This window comes from Saccopteryx leptura, chromosome 10 (genome assembly GCF_036850995.1).
Source record: "Saccopteryx leptura isolate mSacLep1 chromosome 10, mSacLep1_pri_phased_curated, whole genome shotgun sequence".
In the NCBI taxonomy this organism is placed as follows: domain Eukaryota; kingdom Metazoa; phylum Chordata; class Mammalia; order Chiroptera; family Emballonuridae; genus Saccopteryx; species Saccopteryx leptura.
In genome coordinates this window covers 39,139,805-39,157,254 of record NC_089512.1, presented here as the reverse complement: position 1 = coordinate 39,157,254, position 17,450 = coordinate 39,139,805, and the positions used below count along the sequence as shown (strand labels likewise).

At 43.0% G+C, this 17,450-nt stretch overlaps 1 pseudogene; it reads right to left on the bottom strand.

The window, feature by feature from the left end:
- Positions 1 to 489: 489 nt before the first annotated feature.
- On the bottom strand, positions 490 to 16,813 carry LOC136381835 (NADH dehydrogenase [ubiquinone] 1 alpha subcomplex subunit 13 pseudogene; annotated as a pseudogene).
- Positions 16,814 to 17,450: the final 637 nt, after the last annotated feature.

Genomic DNA, 17,450 nt, shown 5'->3' with positions numbered 1-17,450 from the left:
AACGCCCTGGAGGGGCAGAGCATTGCCCCCTGGTGGGCAGAGCGCCACCCCTGGTGGGCGTGCTGGGTGGATCCCGGTCGGGTACATGCGGGAGTCTGTCTGACTGTCTCCCCGTTTCCAGCTTCAGAAAAATAAAAAATAAAAATAAATTCAGTTAACCTTGATATGTTATGTTTGGTCATATAAAGCCTTAGCTGTGTACATTAGTTTAAAAATCTGTTGTCATGAGTTATTTGCCAGTGTGTTAGCTTGAATTATTACTTTTAAATATTTAGACATATGGTATGTGGGTTTAGTGGGTTGAATTGTGGTCCCCAAAATGATATGTCCAAATCTTAACCCCTAGTACCTGGAAATGTAACCTTATTTGGAAAAAGGGTCTTTGTGGATATAAGTAAGTGAAAGATCTTGGATAATATCCTGCATTAACCAGGTGGGTCATAAGCCCAATGACAAGTGTCCTTTTTTTTTTTCATGTGTCCAGAGCATTTATTCTCCCATCGGGAGAGGCGGGGTCCACTGGCCCAGCGGCAGCCTCTGTGTATACCAGATGAAGCCATAGGTGGCACTGAGAATCTCCTCATTCGTGCGCAGTCCATACAGCTCGCCCATTATGGGAGTCACCCAGCGTGTTGTGTTGAACACAGACTCACCCACCTTCCAGTTGGCCCATCCTTCATGATGATGGCCTCTGCCTCTAAGTTTTCTCGAAGCATCTGTAGGACCCTCCAGTCCTTCTCTGTCTGCAACAGTGGCATCAGTGCAAAGTGAGCCTCAAAGTCCTCGATCTGCAGGCGCCTGCGTTCACGATTCCACTCCATCATGCTCCAGGACCCGAAGAGCAAGATCCCAATGCCCATGGCAAACATGCTGTAGCCCAGCCCGATAGGCCCCGATGCGGAAGGTTCCGTTTGTAGGCGATAGGACCGTAGCCTCCCGGCGGGGGCATGTCCTGCTTCACCTTCGAGGCCGCCGTATTCTGACAAGTGTCCTTTTAAGAGAGGAGATGCCATAGAGACACAAGGGAGTAGGACATGTGAAGGCAGAGGCCGCCCTAAGCCAGGGAACACCTGGAGCCCCAGAAGCTGAAAAAGGCCAGGAAGGGTTCTCCCCTAAGGCCTTCAGAGGAGATGTGGCTCAGCTGACACCTTAATTTCAGACTTCTGGGCATAGATAACTTGCTGTTTTAAGCTGCCAAATTTGTGGTAATTTAGCTTGACAGCTCTGGGAAACGAAGACAGTGGGCCCCCACCTGTGCTTTTGCCCTGGGCCCTGCTCAGATTAGGAGTGGGCCTGGCTGCTGGGGAGGCCAGCCAGGAAAGGCAGGGCAAGAGCCCAGGTTTTAACCCTGCTCCCTGTTTCAGGCCCTTGTGCCTCCTCTGAGAGACTGTGAGCTCCTTGGAGGCAGGTGCCTATTTTTGTCTTCTTTATACCGCCCAGCTCTTAGCCTGGTGCTTGGTATTACCTAATGAGGGAACAGATAAATTTAAATGATTGAATGGTGGTCCCTAGAGTGCAGGCTCCAGAGCCAGGCTTGGATTAAAGTCCAATTAATGGTCATGTGACTGGGCAAGTTTATGTAATTTGACTCAACTCCAAAGTCTTAGTTCATCTTCTATAAATAGATTTAATAGCACTCACTTCACATGGTTGTTATAAGAATCAAATGAGTCAATCATATAAAGTAACCAGCATGTAATAAGCACTAAATTAATGGTCGCTGGCATCATCGTCGTCGCCGTCATCATCATCATCATCATCATCAGTATTTTAGAATGCCCCACTTCAGGGCCTTTACTCATGCTGTTCCCTTTGCCTGAGATACTCTCATGCTTTTTTAACTTACTGCTGATGGTCTGGTCTCAGCTTATACCTCACTTCTTCAAGGGTGCCTTCTCTGACCTCTGAGTTTCTATCCGTTGTATGCTCCAGTGCTTCTGTTCACTTTCCTGCAAGTCTGTGAACTCTGGAAGGGTAGAGATTTCATTGTCCTGAGCACCAATATCATGCTGAGTATCGATATAATGCGGTAAAGGACTTAGCACCTAGTAAACAAAGTTATTGCATGAATGATTTAATCCTTTTCGAGATCGATGGGAAGGAAATCTGGAAGGGACAGGGGTGCTGTCTCTGGTAAGATTAATTTGACTCAATTTCTCTGTAGTTTTTTTGGACCTCCCACTCTCACCTTCATCACATTTAAAAACTGAATTCAGGTTTTACCTACTCTCATTATTGACTGGCAACCTGATACTGGTTTGCGGGAAGTATAAGAATGGGGACCCAGGACACTCCAGGTATAGTGGGTTCCATTTTGTGTATGAAGTGGTCATGGTCTCATCCTGGTCCCCAGGGCACCTGTCTCAGTGCCTGGCATGGTCTCTGCTGGAGAACTGGAGCCCATCTGGACTGGAATTTAAAACCCTGTATTTGATGTGCAGGGTGACTCATACCCATTATTTGTGCTCCTGCCAGGAGCCAAAACAAATGAAAGACAGCATCGAGAGTTGGCTGGGGTCCTAGATCTAAGCTGAAGCCCTTAGAGTCTTGCCAAAGGATTAGGATAGGGGTAAGCATGATATATTTATGATTAGATGATTGGATGTTGTTTGTGAGACATAAGATAGACCACCATTCTCAGAGGTCTGTACTGTTATGTTTTGGGAACTGATGCCAGGGATGTGGCCCCCTCCTTTTCTGACTTGTCTTCTTACCTAATCAGTAATTATCATCTGCCTTGCCTACTCTAAGGGCCGTGGGCATCAGCCACCCGCTGCAGGACACTGCTGCAGAGCTGTGCTAGGAGCCACTGGCCTTCCTTGCTACCAATCGTGAGCAGACAGAGGAAACCTGCAGTTTGTCCATCTGCAGACAGTAATTGGGGGCTGGGGCAGCTAGACCACAGGACAGATTTAAGAATCTAAGCTAAAATGCAGTCTCTATGGCCATAGCTTGAAACAATAATCTTTTAGATTCCTGCTTACCTTAGCCAGTTTAGAACCATCTTCACAGAGACTTGAAGTTTTGTACAAAGATGGAGTCACGGGGCTGAGTTCTGCCCCAGCCTTGCTGCGCTACCTGTGACTTTGGACACCTCCCTTCCTCTCCCAGGTTCTAGGTTTCCTAAGGGCAATTCTTTAATATCTCATCTTATTTTAATACTTTGTTATTATATCTGATTCATCCCTGTGGCCTGGAGCTTCGCAGAGTATCTAGCACACAGTAGGTCCTTTACAAGAACATGTATGGTGTACTTTTTGCATATTAGGTAGTGAACTAAGAACCTTACAAACATTATCATCTCAGGGCATTCTCACAAACATATGGGAAACAGGGGCTCAAAGAGATTAAATAACCTATTCAAACTCATCCAGCCAATAAGGGCCAGAACAAGGCTTTTAAATCAGTCCTTTCTGACGCCCAAGTTCATTTTTTTTCTTTTAAACCACCAAACTGCACTGTCTCACGATAAATAACCTGAATAATTTCATGAGTGTTACTTTTTAGACTAACCTAGATTTTTAGGTGAGCTCATAAGTTTAGATAGAAAATTGCCTTGATCAATGCCTTTGGATTAACAATGGACTGGTCAACACAAGCACCATTGAGAAGTCGGTAGCAGACCAGAGATATCAAATGCATCTTAAACTTCTCAGCAGCAACAATGACTGAAAATTTCCCTCCTGGTCCTTTTGGGAAACACAATACCTTCAAGTCCTTTAGTCATTGCAGCAACTGATAATGCCCTGTCCCTTAAATCTGGGAGCTTGACTCATAAGAAAGAAAAGAAATGAAGACATTGACTTTTCTGAAACAGGACTCCAGTCTGGGCTGAAGGGCAGGGATTTGGCCTGTTTGGTTTCCTTCATTCTGTGCTTGGCATGGCTGGTCTTCCTAAACTCTGCCAAAGTGAGGAGATAATCAAGAGAGAAGGAATTAGTTTAGGTGAAAGTGTGTAGTGAAGCAACAGGCAGAATCGACCTTCAGTACAGGTCTCTGCAAAGGGAATAAGAAAGAAAGGTGGATTTGGCCCCAGAACTCAAAGTAATTTGTCATCAGAAGCTGATATGGCCAGAGTAGCAGAGCAGGAATACATTTAGTTGTGTTGTTATGGAGACAGAAACGACCTGCAGAGGGTCTGTGAGTTACTGGAATCTGGATTTCATTTTAACAGCCTTGGGCCCAAATATGTGTACAAACTTGAGTGTGGTGGACATTTGTTGCATTATCCTCTTAACTTCACTCAGCCTTCCTGTAGCAAAGGGACCTTGATTGGATTGAGGAGAATTAATTCTTTTCTCTATTCAACCCGAGAGCTCTCACCAAGAAGGTGACCCAGAGTAGAGCACATGACCCAGGCCAAAACAATCAGACGGGGCATTTTGTTCCCCACTCCAACCTTTATAGTTTATAGAGATGGACATTCAACCCAGGTCATGCCATATGGGATTAATGGGCCCCAAACCAAGACTTTGGTTTTCCCTCTAAGAGATCTGGACCTAGATGAGCAAACTGTTGTGAAACCCCTGGGGGACCCCATGCACAGCCTGGATTCGGAGCCAGCCCAGAGGCAGCAGAGCTGTGAGATAAACTGGAGGCATTGTTTAAGTCCTGACCTGTGCCCCTGCAGAGGCGTTTCAATGTGAACAAAGTCCCTTATGCTTAAGCCAATGAGGATGAAGTTTTATGTGCTTTCAACTGAAGAAGAGCTGACTGATCTAATAGATGGGTTGGGACAAAATAAAAACTGAGCTATGAAAACGTGTTTGGGGTGAACTGTGATGGGCACTCACATTAAAAGGAAAAGCCTCCCTTACCAATTTTGCCCAAATTACTCTCACCTTTGGTTCCCTTGATGATATCTTATAAAGGTTAACACTGCTTTCTGACATCCTTTCTTAATATCTATGATGGTGCCATTTAATGACATCCTGTATGGCATTTTATATTAAGATGTTTAATAGATTTTCTTTTTATTGGCATATAGGTAGATAGTTAGGACTGAGATTATTTACCTTCCCCAAATTTATTTTGTCGGTTGTACATATACATCCAGATGCCCCTGCTACTCTTGTGGGAAGACGGGGAGGCATTGGGAGCCATTCCCCCTCTGAGCAATATCTGTTGGGAGGCTTCTGAATCAGATGACTATTTTTAAATTTATGCCTTTGGAACTCCTGAGATCACTGGATTAGAAATCTTCTCCCTGCCTGACCTGTGGTGGCACAGTGAATAAAGCATCGACCTGGAATGCTGAGGTGGCTGGTTCAAAACCCTGGGCATGCCTAGTTAAGACACATACAGGAAGCAACTACTATGAGTTGATGCTTCCTGCTTCTCCCTGACTCTCTCTCCTCTCCTCTCTCTAAAAATCAATAAGTAAAATTAACAACAACAACAAAAAAAGAAAACCTCTCCCCGAGACTAATTAGTATTCGTCAATGATGAGATATGAATGTTTAGCATTGGTGATAAAGGGATTAGTGGTAGTGTTGAGCTTGGAGGGAGTTGTGAAGAGTGCTCAAGTGCTGCAATGTGTGGAGAGTGCTTGGAACAAAGCCTTTTACGAATATTTATTCCCTGGTGCTGGGCTTGGATTGATGTCTGGGTTGGCTCCATGGTGCAGATATATACCATGAGGTCAGCAAATTTAGCAGTTTCAGAAAGCATACTGGTCTCTGGGATCATAACATTACCCAGGAATGAAGAGAGGCTATGATTGATGAGTGATTGTGTGGGGTGATCTACATCCTTGCTACTCAAAGTGAGGTACACAGACCAGCTCCATCAAAGACATCATCTGGGAGCTTATTAGAAATGCAGATGTTGGGTCTCACCCCAGACTTACTATATCAGAATTCCCAGGTGATTTGTATGCACAATAAAGTTTGAGAAGTGCTGGTCTATACCTACTGACTCCAGTACTTGACTCAATTCAACGTTTAATGAGCACCCACTGTGTTCCAGGCATTGTGCTGAGTATTACGGATATAAAGATGAATAATGCATAGTCTTTTCTAAAGGGCTGCTCACAGCTTATTTACTTCTTAATTCTTTCTCTAGTCTCGCTCCAACACTCTGCATTCTGACTTTTGCCCTATTTCTTCTCGTAATGCTTCCTTTGAAGGCCACTAATGACCTGCTTGTTGTCAAATTCTATTCTCTCCTCTCTGTATCATTTAACACTTCTGACCAACACCTACCACTTAAAGGCTGTCCTCTTCTGGTTTTGCTGGATTCATGCCATCTTTATTTTCTTGTCTCTCCCTCCCTCTCCTGGCTTCATTTATTGGCTCGTATTCTTCTTTCCCAGGGCTCCCTCTCACCTCAATTCTTACCCTTTCACCAGGTTATCTCATCCCGTTCCATGACATGAATTGCTTTTACTATAGTATCCTTGGCCCTCTAGAAACCCTAGAACTCTTGATATTAAAAGGAGGGCTCTTTTTGAAAAGCTGTCAGTGGCTTCCCAGAGCGAATTAAACTTAGAATTATCCCTGAAATGAAAATAGTAGGCTTTTGTGAGTAGTCCTGCTGTAACAAATTATCACAGCCTCAGTGGCAGCATTCTTTTCTGGAGGCTCTAGGAGAGAAACTGTTCCTTTGCCTTTTTCAGAAGCTATCTGCATTCTTTGGCTCATGGCGCCCCTCCTCCACTGTCCAAGGCAGCAATGGCAAGAAGTCTCATGCAGCCATCTCTCTGGTTCTCTGCAGCCTGGAAAGTTTCTGTGTTTTAAAGGGCTATTATAATTTGGTTGGACTCCCCTAGATAATGTAGGGTAATCTTCCATCTCAAGGTTCTTAACCTTAAAGACATTGGACATTGTAGTGTCTTTTTTAATAAAAATTAACATATTTTCAGGTGCCAGAAATTAGATCTATTATTTTGTTCACCACAGTGAGATTGAGGAAAGTAGAGGTTAGAGGAAGGGGAATGGAAGAATGGCAACTTCCCTGCCTAATATGGTTCCAAGGTGCATTAACAAGACACCGTAGTGCCTACTTTGAAAAAGTGGGCTGAAAGTGAGAATAAGGGGTGGGATGGGACATGGAATAGAGGAAGGTGGTGAGCTCAGGCCAGCCACCTCTACCCTGATGGCTCCTAAATCTATCTCCAGTCGTATGGCACCATCTCACACTCACCAAGTTTAAAACCTAACTCATTGTTTCCGTCATGTCCGTCTTGCCCTTTCTTTTCTATGAGTCTGTGAACAAGACCACTATTACCTTGTTAATCAAGGCACCAACCTTCAGTTGCTCTATTTCCTCTTCCGTTATCAATATATCAACAGGTCATGAGCTTCTATTAAGTCTTCTTTGCCTGTGTTTCTTACAGTCCACTGTTCCAGACTCCATGCAGGCTACCCTACTTTCTACCCAGCTGAGGGCTAAGCCTAAGACCAACTTTCATGCCTTTATGACTATCTGACTTTAGTCACCTCCCGCTCTAATGTCGGGTGATCTTCTAGAAATATCCTTAGTCCCATTTTAAGTATTTCAGAGACTGCCCGCTGCCTTCAGGATCAAGTCCAAACTAGGCACAATTTTTGAAACCAATTTGGCAATAGCGTCTATCTCTTGCCTTATTTTTGTCAAATTTCAACCTTCACTTTTTACTCCAGCCTGAGTCTTGCTTTTCTTCAGCTATGACTTTTCACTCACATTTAAGCAAATGTTACTGCTTCTGTCTGATTTTACCTCTTCATCTCTAAGACTCAGGTCAGCTATTGCCTCCTTTCACCTTTTTTAGGTAGACTTGGCCATGCTCCCTCCCCAGACTTCCACAGCTTTGTGACACATGACTATTTTAACACCAACCAAATTGCCTTGCAAAATTGAACTTTAAATAATACGGGTTTAAATTGTGTGGGTTCACATCCATGCGGATTTTTAAAATAAATTCTATAAATGTATTTTTTATTCCTTATGCTTTTCTTAAGAGAAATTTTCTTTCTCTAGCTTACTTTATTGCAAGACTACAGTATATAATACAGATAACAAACTAAATATTGTTAATCAACTGTTTATATTATTGGTAAGGTTTCTGTCAACTTTGGGCTATGCTATTAGTAATTAAGTTTTGGGGGAGTCAAAAATTATGCACAGATTTTGAACTATGTGGGAATGGTGCCTTAATCCTATGTACTTGTTTGTATGTGACAGTTCCCCCTCCAGACGCTTCAGGCAGTGTTGGTAGAGTTCTTCCTTGTCATCATGAAATTTTATTTACTATTTTGATTACTAACAAAGATTTATTGTGGCATATGACTATGTCAGTTTCCTCACTAGTTCATACCATTTTTCAGAATGGCGACCCATCTCTTCACTCATGTATTGCCATTACTTTGCACAGTGCCTGGTATACTCTAGGACAGGGGTCTCAAACTCAACTCAGCATGTGGGCCGCAGAGCAAGATCACAGCCATTCGGCGGGCCGCACTAGGTCTACAAAAGGCAACTGTTATGCAACACTTTTCTCACTGCAGTTGAAAACAAAAAAAAAAATCAGTACAACAAGTACAATCGTACATGCAGTTTACTCAGTGTCACAAAACGATCAGAAACTGTAGTTCGCATCACAACTGCGGTTAACTAAGCTAATATCTAGCTAGGATGCTAGAGAAATGAAAGAATACAAGTAGGCCCCTAGGCTTACTTAATTTTATCCAAAATATTTTGAACTTTGTGGATTAGTCTGCGGGCCGCACAAAATTGTTCGGCGGGCCGCATGCGGCCCGCGGGCCGCGAGTTTGAGACCCCTGCTCTAGGTGATCATATTGAATAAATGAATGTTGTTTCTTTAGCCAAATCTGAGAGCTAAGAAATGAAACACCTACCTACCCACCTAGGGGAAAGAGACTTGCTCTACACTTCCCACCTTGAAGGTCTATCTTCCTTAGTCATGTTTCTTTCTTCTATGACTCTGACAATGCCAAATAAGATGTGTATTCGATCTAGTCTTAAGGAAGAATGCAAGGTAAGCCTAGAAGCAGTGACCTTTGGAGGTCTCTTTGTAACTTAGAAATTCCTTAGAGTTATGCTTCTAGCAAAAGCTGATATTGGTTTCTGGGTAGTCCTGCTCAGAATTAACCTGGAATGAATCCACCATGTCCCCTGCAGCTTTCTACTTGGATGCATTTAACTTTAATTGCCTTTTGTTCATTTAGTTGATAGATATTGTCTTCTGTGCGCCAAGTCCCATGCTACACCAAGTGGAGAGGAGAAGAGAATAAGAGAGGCTGCTGTCCTTGGAGTCAAGGCTATCAGAGGAGAAGACTGTGCACAAATAGCTATGAGGAAAAGTCATCAGCTTAAAATATGTTAGAGAATAAACAGTGCTATGGGGTTCAAGAGAGCTCTTGCTGTATACTGAAATCAACTAAGAACCACTGGAGGTTTTTAAACATTATTAGGATTTTAAACATTTGACATTATTAAATGAAATAAAGATTGAGGGAAGCTTTGGAATGAGATGGTATTTCACTTGGGCTAGGACATAGGGGATGGGTTTTTATAGCTGGTAGGGGAGTAAGTGGAGGTGATTCCAGAAAAAAGAATGATGGGATATGGGAAAGAAAGACAGTGGGTATTAAGATGCTAGGGGAGTAAGTGGAGGTGATTCCAGAGAAAAAGAATGATGGGATATGGGAAAGAAAGACAGCTGTATTAACAGCTAATTTATTATGAGAGATTTGGTGAAACCCCTGCATAACTAGACTGGAAGCTACCCATATGTGTCCATAGAGCAATAGCACAGACTTTGCAGACTGCATGGTCTGTACCTTGAAGGGCTCTTTCCAGGTGAATCCACTGAAGGAGACCCTTACCTGGAGAAGTGAGAACTTACGGTCCTATGGCATAAGCTTTGTGTGCTGATCTGTTGCCATGGCATCCTGCTACTTTGCACCTGCCTTCTCTGGAGATAACCCCACAGAGATGGTGCACCAGTCTTATGCTAAAGTCCCAGGCTTCAGCATCTGTTCAACTGAGGGATCTACCTTCAGGATCTGACAACTTCTTTGATTGCTTGGGGGAGTCTATTTTAGGAGAAGGAACATTTCTCATGATGTAGTTATATAGTAGGAATAGATCTTTTAACTGGTTGTCATCTCCACAGTCACTTCCAGAGTTCAGGTACCTCTCACCTTGTACCTATGCCTCTGCAAGAATCTCTAATTGGTCACTCTGCCACAGAATTCAATATTTCTTACCTCTCCACCTCGCTGATCACTAAGTAATTATCCTGCTATATAAATCTGATAGTCTCGTTGCCCAGCTTAAAACACTTGGGTGGCTTCTTGGTACTGAATAAGATAAAGCTAAGTCCTTGTAATCACATGTAGGGAACTTCATAACATGGACCCTTCATGATCTGACCAGCCTCCCTCTCTCCATCTTATATTACTCTAGCAATACTGACTTCCCAGTTCCCTGCATGTGCTGTCCTCCTTCACACCACTGTGACCTTGTTCAGGCTGCTCTTTTGGACTGGCATTTTCCCTCCTTCTTCTTCTGCCACATACTGGGAAATTGCGACATCCTTCCAGACCCAGCTCAGGTGCCACCTTTCTGTCATGCAGTCTCTGACCTCTATGACCTGAGACAACTGGAAGCTATTCACTTATTTCCATGTAAACTGCATATCGTATCATAATTCATTTAGAAAGTAGAGAGGGAAAAAATAAATCAACTGTAATATACCTCCTAATATATTATTTTCAATTTTTTGTTTCCTCCTGTTTATTCCTCTACCTATTTAATATATGTGTGTATATATGTGCATATACATATGTGTGTATATGTAATTATGAACTTCATGTGGTTTTATGACCCACTTCTTCCACTTAATACAATACCAACAAAACACTATTGAAAGAGTGAAAATCTAAAAACAATACAAATACTCAACAACAGGGAATGGTTAAGTTATATCATCTCTGTTATGACACCATTAGAAATCATGATAATAATCATATTCATGGACCAAAAGATACCATATTGTTAAGATGTCAATTATCCCCAAATTAACCAGTTCAGCACAATTCCAGTCACAATGCCAGAAGAAGGCCTTTTTTTGTTGAAATTGACAAACTGAATCTAAAATTTATATATATAAAAGCAAAAGACTTAGAATAATCAAAACATTTTGAAAGAGGACACAGTAGGGAGACTTAAATTACTTGATTTCAAAACTTAGTATAAAGTTATAGTAATCAAGACAGTGGAGTATTGATGTAAAAATAGACATATATAGATCAGTAAAACAGAAGAGAATCAAGGAAGAATCCCATGTATGTATGTAGTCAATTTGTTGTCAATAAAGGTGCCAAGGTAAGTCAATAGAGAGAATGCATATGTATATATATAACTTTTTTTTGAGAGAGAGAAAGGAGCATCAACTTGTTGTTCCACTTAGGTGTGCCATCGATTGTTTCTCATATGTCCTCTGTCATGGGCTTGAACCAGCGACCTTAGGGGTTGAGCCAGCATCCTTAGGATCGAGCCAATATCCCCAGGATTGAGCTGGTGACCTTGATACTCTGGGATGACGCTCTATCCACTGCAACACTGGCCAGGGCTAGAGTATAATATTCTTAACAAGTGGTCTGGAACAACTGGCTAGCCAGATGCAAAACAATGTATCTTGACCTGAAACTCATATATTAGATGAACATTCATTCAGGATGCACCAGAGACCTAAGTGTAAGAACTGAGACTATAAAACTTTTTAGGAGAAAATATCTATGACCTGGAGTTACATTATGACACAAAAAAACATAAATCATAAAATTAAATTAGGCTTTATCAACATTAAAAACTTTTTTCTTTGAGACTGAATGTTAAGGAAATGAATAGATAAGCCATAGACTGGGAGAAAATATTTATGAAACTGATATTTGATATCTGATAAAGTAAATATATCCAGAATGTATGAAGAACTCTCACCATTCAATAATAAAAAGACAATGTGATTTTAAAATGGCAAAACAATTAAACAAAGAAGCACCTGAAAAGCATGCTAAGCATAATTAGCAACTGCTCATTAAAACCACAATGAGATATCACTACATACCTATGAAAATGGCTAAAATGAAAAAGAGTGGCCTTACCAAGTGTTGGTGAGGATGTTGGAACAAATAGAGCTCTTATTCATTGTTGGCGAGGTTGCAAAATAGTGCAGTCATTTTGGAAAACAGTTTGGTGGTTTCTTATAAAATTAAACAAAACACTCCCAAGACATCTTGGCAATTCCACTTCTAGGTACTTATCCCAAAGAGTTGTAAACATATATCCATATAAAGTCTTCTATGTGAACAATTATAATAGCTTTCTCTGTAGTAGCCCCAAATTAGAAACAACCTAAATGCCTATTACCTGGTGAATAGATACTGTGGCACATCCTTTTAATGAAATTCTACTCAGCAATAAAACAGGACAAACTACTGGCACAATAGCATGGGTGACTCTCAAAAGAAGTGCTATGTCAAAGAAGCCAGACACACAAAAGCATGAATGCATGCTCCAACCTGTAGAAAACTATAGAAAAAGCAAAGCTACAGTAATAGAAAGCAGATCAGAGCTTGCCAGGGCTCGGGGTTAAGGAAGGTGACTACTAAGCGGCATGAAAGATGTGTTCAGGTGATACAAACATTCTATTGTAGATTGTGACTGTGCTTATGTGACTGTGTATGGGTGTTAAAATTATGTAACGCACTTAATATTGGTGAATTTTATGGATCATAAATATACCTTACTTAAGCTGATAAAAACTTTGAAGTACATTAAAATCTATGATTATAAATGTAAATTAGTAACATGCATATTTTAGATTTTTTTGTGCCAGCCTTGTCTCTTCTTTCGTGATTTATTTGCACTTATTAGTTTTTCCTTGTTATGTGCATCTATTGGTTTACATGCCTATCTCTGTGGATTGTGGGGTTTTTAAGGCTGGAGTTTTGTTTACTCCTCTTTATATTCTTCCAGGACCTGGTTAGGGTCTAACCCAGAGAATGTACTCTGTAAATGTTCCATTCACTCAATCAAGACATATTTACTGCAACAAATGTTTAATGATCATCAGTTCAATAATCACTAAATCTGACCAACATTGCTTCTGGCTTTGTTGAGCCTGCTCCTTGAGGATTATGTTCTTGGTGGGAAGTTATGAGAATAAGGAATTTTATTTTTCAAAAACTTATGCAGTGCTTTTTCTAAAAAGCTTTATAAATATTAATTTAATCTTTGCAAAAACCCTAGGGTATAGGGAGAATGATCATTATTCTCATTTTACAGAAGAGGCAACTGAGCCACAGAGATGTTAAGAACTTGCCCCAGCTAGCATGTTGAGTAAGTGGGAGGGCCAGGATTCGAATCTAGCCCAATTTTGGGTGGGCACAGCCAACTTTCCATAGACTGGCCACGTCTCCGGTCTATTCCAGGAGTCTGGGGTCAGACAGATTTTTTTTGTCTTCTGAAGGTTCAGGAATCTCATTACCTACTGCAAGTCAGACTGTTCTGAAGAGGGTAACGGCAGTAACGAACAGGCTGGATTGATGCCAACACTGTCATCAGTCAGTCCAGCACTCCCATCCTGCCATCCAGAACTCAAGTAATGACTGGGGCTCTTCACTTCAGCCCCTTGTCAATTTGGGGAGGCAGTTAAGAGCTCTCTTGGAAGAACCGAACTCAGGGAGGATAATGTAATCACATTCATGCTTTCCTTTTAAGTGAAGCTCTCACATTCATTAAACATGAACCCAACCCCCTTTCTCCCACTGCAAGCATTTGGCGCCTTTTCCTGCCCGATTCAGAGTGTTTGTGTGTTCGGGAATCAGTGGGTGTTGGTAGGAGGCTGGGCGTGTGGTGTCAATGATCTCGCAGTGTAATAACAGAGCAGGCAGATTCAGTGACGCCCAGTCCAAATTAGTCATGGATAAATGCACGATCATCAGTGTTCCAGCACTAGGGACTTTCTCTCATTTAGTCAAGTAAAGTGTCACAAACAACAGCTAAGAGAGAAATGTGTATTTTGAGTTGTGGATGTGCTGATTTAAAAAAAATTTTTTTTTCCTAGAAAAGAACCATAGAAAAGTAAAACAGAAATATTTCGACTTGAAAAATACTTTGTAATTATATGTCATAAAATAATTAGGTCATGGCAAATTAGCACAAATGTTTACAGCAAAATTGCCATGTAAAACATTATCGGTAATATTATGCTAATTGCTGCAGAAGCAAAAGCTGATTATGCTTCAGCAGGATTAAAATTTGCCACGTCTGCATTTCTCTCCAGTGTCACCAGTTTTCCATGAGAGTAGCATGCCTGTGAACTACGGGAGGGGCTGAACTGCCCATCTTTGAGGCATCGAATCTGAAAAGGAATCTTTCTGAAGACCAAGCTAAGATCATCAGTGTAAGAGAGAATTCCCGAAAGTGTTCTTCCACTCCAGTGGAAACTTACCAATGCTCTGAGCCCAGAATGATCCCTTTTGGGGGTGGAGCATGGGGAGGGTGTGCAGTGTGCTCTGAGAACAGAGAGAACACAGAATCGAGCTGCAAGAGGAGCTCAGAGGGGGTCCCTTGGGGCAGCCCACACTTCTCAAACTTTAATGTGTGCATGAATCCGCTAAAATGCAGGTTCTGTTTCAGCGGGTCTGGAGTGGGGCCTGGGATTCTGCATTTCTAACAAGCTCACAGGGAATGCGGGTGCTAGTCTTTAGATCAGATTTTGAGTAGCAAGGCTCTAGAGGAAATCTTATCTAGAGTTGCAGCTTCATATGTATTCTATCTAGGCCAGGTATGCAATGATGTAGGGCGCTTTGTGTAGCTGAATTTTAATCCTGGTTGGAGAGAGCAAGCTGGTCCACTAAAGGTATTCAAGGGCAATAGAAGGAAGACATGAGACAGAAAATAAAGGGATAGAAAAAGGGAAGAACAGAGGAATGGAGGGAAGGAAGGAGGAGGGGGAGGCCAGGTAGGCACCACCCTACTAGCTGGTACTGAGACTGACTGTAACCCCAGCCAGTCCTGTGTAAACGTAGGCCTGGCCAGCAGAAGGAACCTGCTGCAGTCCCACAGCTGGCTTGTGGGCTCCCAGGGCCCTGCTTCTGCCTCCCCACAGTGATGGCAGTTTCTCTGAACCACACCTGACTGAAAGACAAGGGATGATTTCCTCTTTGTAACGAGAAGATTCTCTTATTATCTCATTTTACAGACAAGGAAACTAATACCTAGAGAGGTTAAACAACTCATTCGAAGTTGCTTAGAGCCAGGACTGAAATCCAGTGTCTTCAATTCTAGAACAGGCCTGTGTCACGATTAAAATCTGCCTCTCCTTAATCTTCACACCACGAGTCTACAAGACCCAAGGGAGCCAGGACTGTATCTGTCCTTTGTAGGGTTGTGTGTGGTGTGGTGCCTGGCACTAAATAGTTGTTAATGTGGCATGAACCTTCTTTTATCTGGGGTTTCTTCTTTCTCTAATAATGCCTCCTGACATCTCGCAAAGGGCAGGTCTTTGTGAGAAAAGATGTTTTATTTTCCCAAGATTGGTCCTCTTAACACATGCTGCAGCTCAGAGCTTCCGGAAAGGCCTCGGGCTTGGCTTGTGGAGCTAGGCTCCTCCCAACCGCCTCCCCTTGTTTCTGCATTTTGAGCATAAGAGTCACGAAATACAGTCCCACTGCTTCACATTATTTCCTTTTGCACAGAATCATAACCCTCTCGATTATGTGATTCTTTTTTATTATTTATTGTGTGCCCTGGGGAATTTTCATTTTAACCAAGACATTGGTTCAATTGCAAAATGGCAAAGAATGATTTGTAAGGAGATCAGTGTAGGGAGCTTATTAAAACATGCATTTAGGGGATGGCTTGGCAATAGGAAAGAGAAACTCTTGGGAGAGCAGATATTTTCAGGAGTTGAGAGGAAGTCATGTGATTTTGAGGGAGGGAAAAGAAGGGAAAGTAAGACAGAGAGGGGAAGGATATTTGAAAAATAACATTGATAGGAAAATAGGAACAAAATGGAAATAAATGTGAAAAAGTCACAGGTAGGTAGACAAGCAAGAGTCCTCAGAAATGAGATATGATGAATCTGCCTCTCCTTAATCTTCACACCACGAGTCTACAAGACCCAAGGGAGCCAGGACTGTATCTGTCCTTTGTAGGGTTGTGTGTGGTGTGATGCCTGGCTTTCATTGGAAACAGAGTGAAAATGGTCTTCCCTCCATCCTGCAAGCTCCCCGGTGGGTCTGAGCCGTGAGCTGGATGGACTATTCGGGTGTTTTCTCTGAAGCACTATTGAAAGTCACACAGCCTAGGGAGGGGTCTTTATCCTGGTCCTAGAAGTGCTGAGAGCCAGCAGGTACCTTGGGGGCCCACAGAAGCCTGCAGCCCCTCCTCCAGAGCATGGCACCAGGGACCCTGTCTGCTCTGAAGCCCAGCCTGGCAGCTCTGGAAGGAGAGCTGTGTTGTGTGGGCTTCACAGAGAGACCTACCTTGTTTGTCCTGCAGGCCCCTCCATGTCAGTGCTGCCCCCCTGGAGCTGTGCCACGTGGCAGCCCGAACCCCTTTCCCAGGGACCCTCCTGATCCGAGAAGGCAGCTCCGCTCCTGCACTAAGGCCCTAGAGCGGCTCTTAACAGGCTGCTGATGGCCTCCCTGGAGTGTCTCATTGTGCTGCACACAGCCAGGCCCTGAGCCCCTCTGCGGGGCTCTCTCACCTTGCGCTCTAGAAGGGGTGTGAAGGAGGATGTCTCCGCACTGGGAGGAGACCGGCTCTGAGCCCTTTGGGGTCTCTTCAGTAAATCCATACCCAGAGGCTCCTGCTAGGCTGCTGGCTTCCCATGCACTTAGACAGCAGTCAAGCTCGGGACAACAGAAGACAATTTATTTTCCTCAGACCTCTGTTTCTGAAACGAGGGTGGGAGAGTTCTCAAATTATTGGGCTTCGGTGGAGAAATGATGTCAGCAATGACAAGTCTTGGGACTTTGGGATGCATGTTCTTATGACTTTTTAAGGGAGAGTGCCGTCAAGCCCCCTCCTCTTTGTTCTCCCTGGAGGTTGTGCTTTTCAGCACTTATTGCATTCAGAGCCTTGGAAAAACCACTTCTCTGACACACATATACACACACGCCTACGTGCATGCACACGGATCTGCACACATGCACATCTAGTGAGGTCAGCCCTGCTTACTCAACTCTCCATCTAGAAGCAGCCTGAGCTCCACTCCTGGGAGCCTGCCCTCAGCCTTCCACGTGGGCCAGCGTGTGCCCAGTCTTCAAGGGCCAGGACTTACTTCTGCATCACCCAGGGGCAGAAGTGGATGTGCACATTATTAACCTTGTGGTAGGCAACACAGTGGTTGCCCTAAGATGTCCACCTCCTCATCCCCAGTATTTGCACCTACGTGGTAAAAGGGACTTTGCCAATGTGATTAAGTTAAGGCT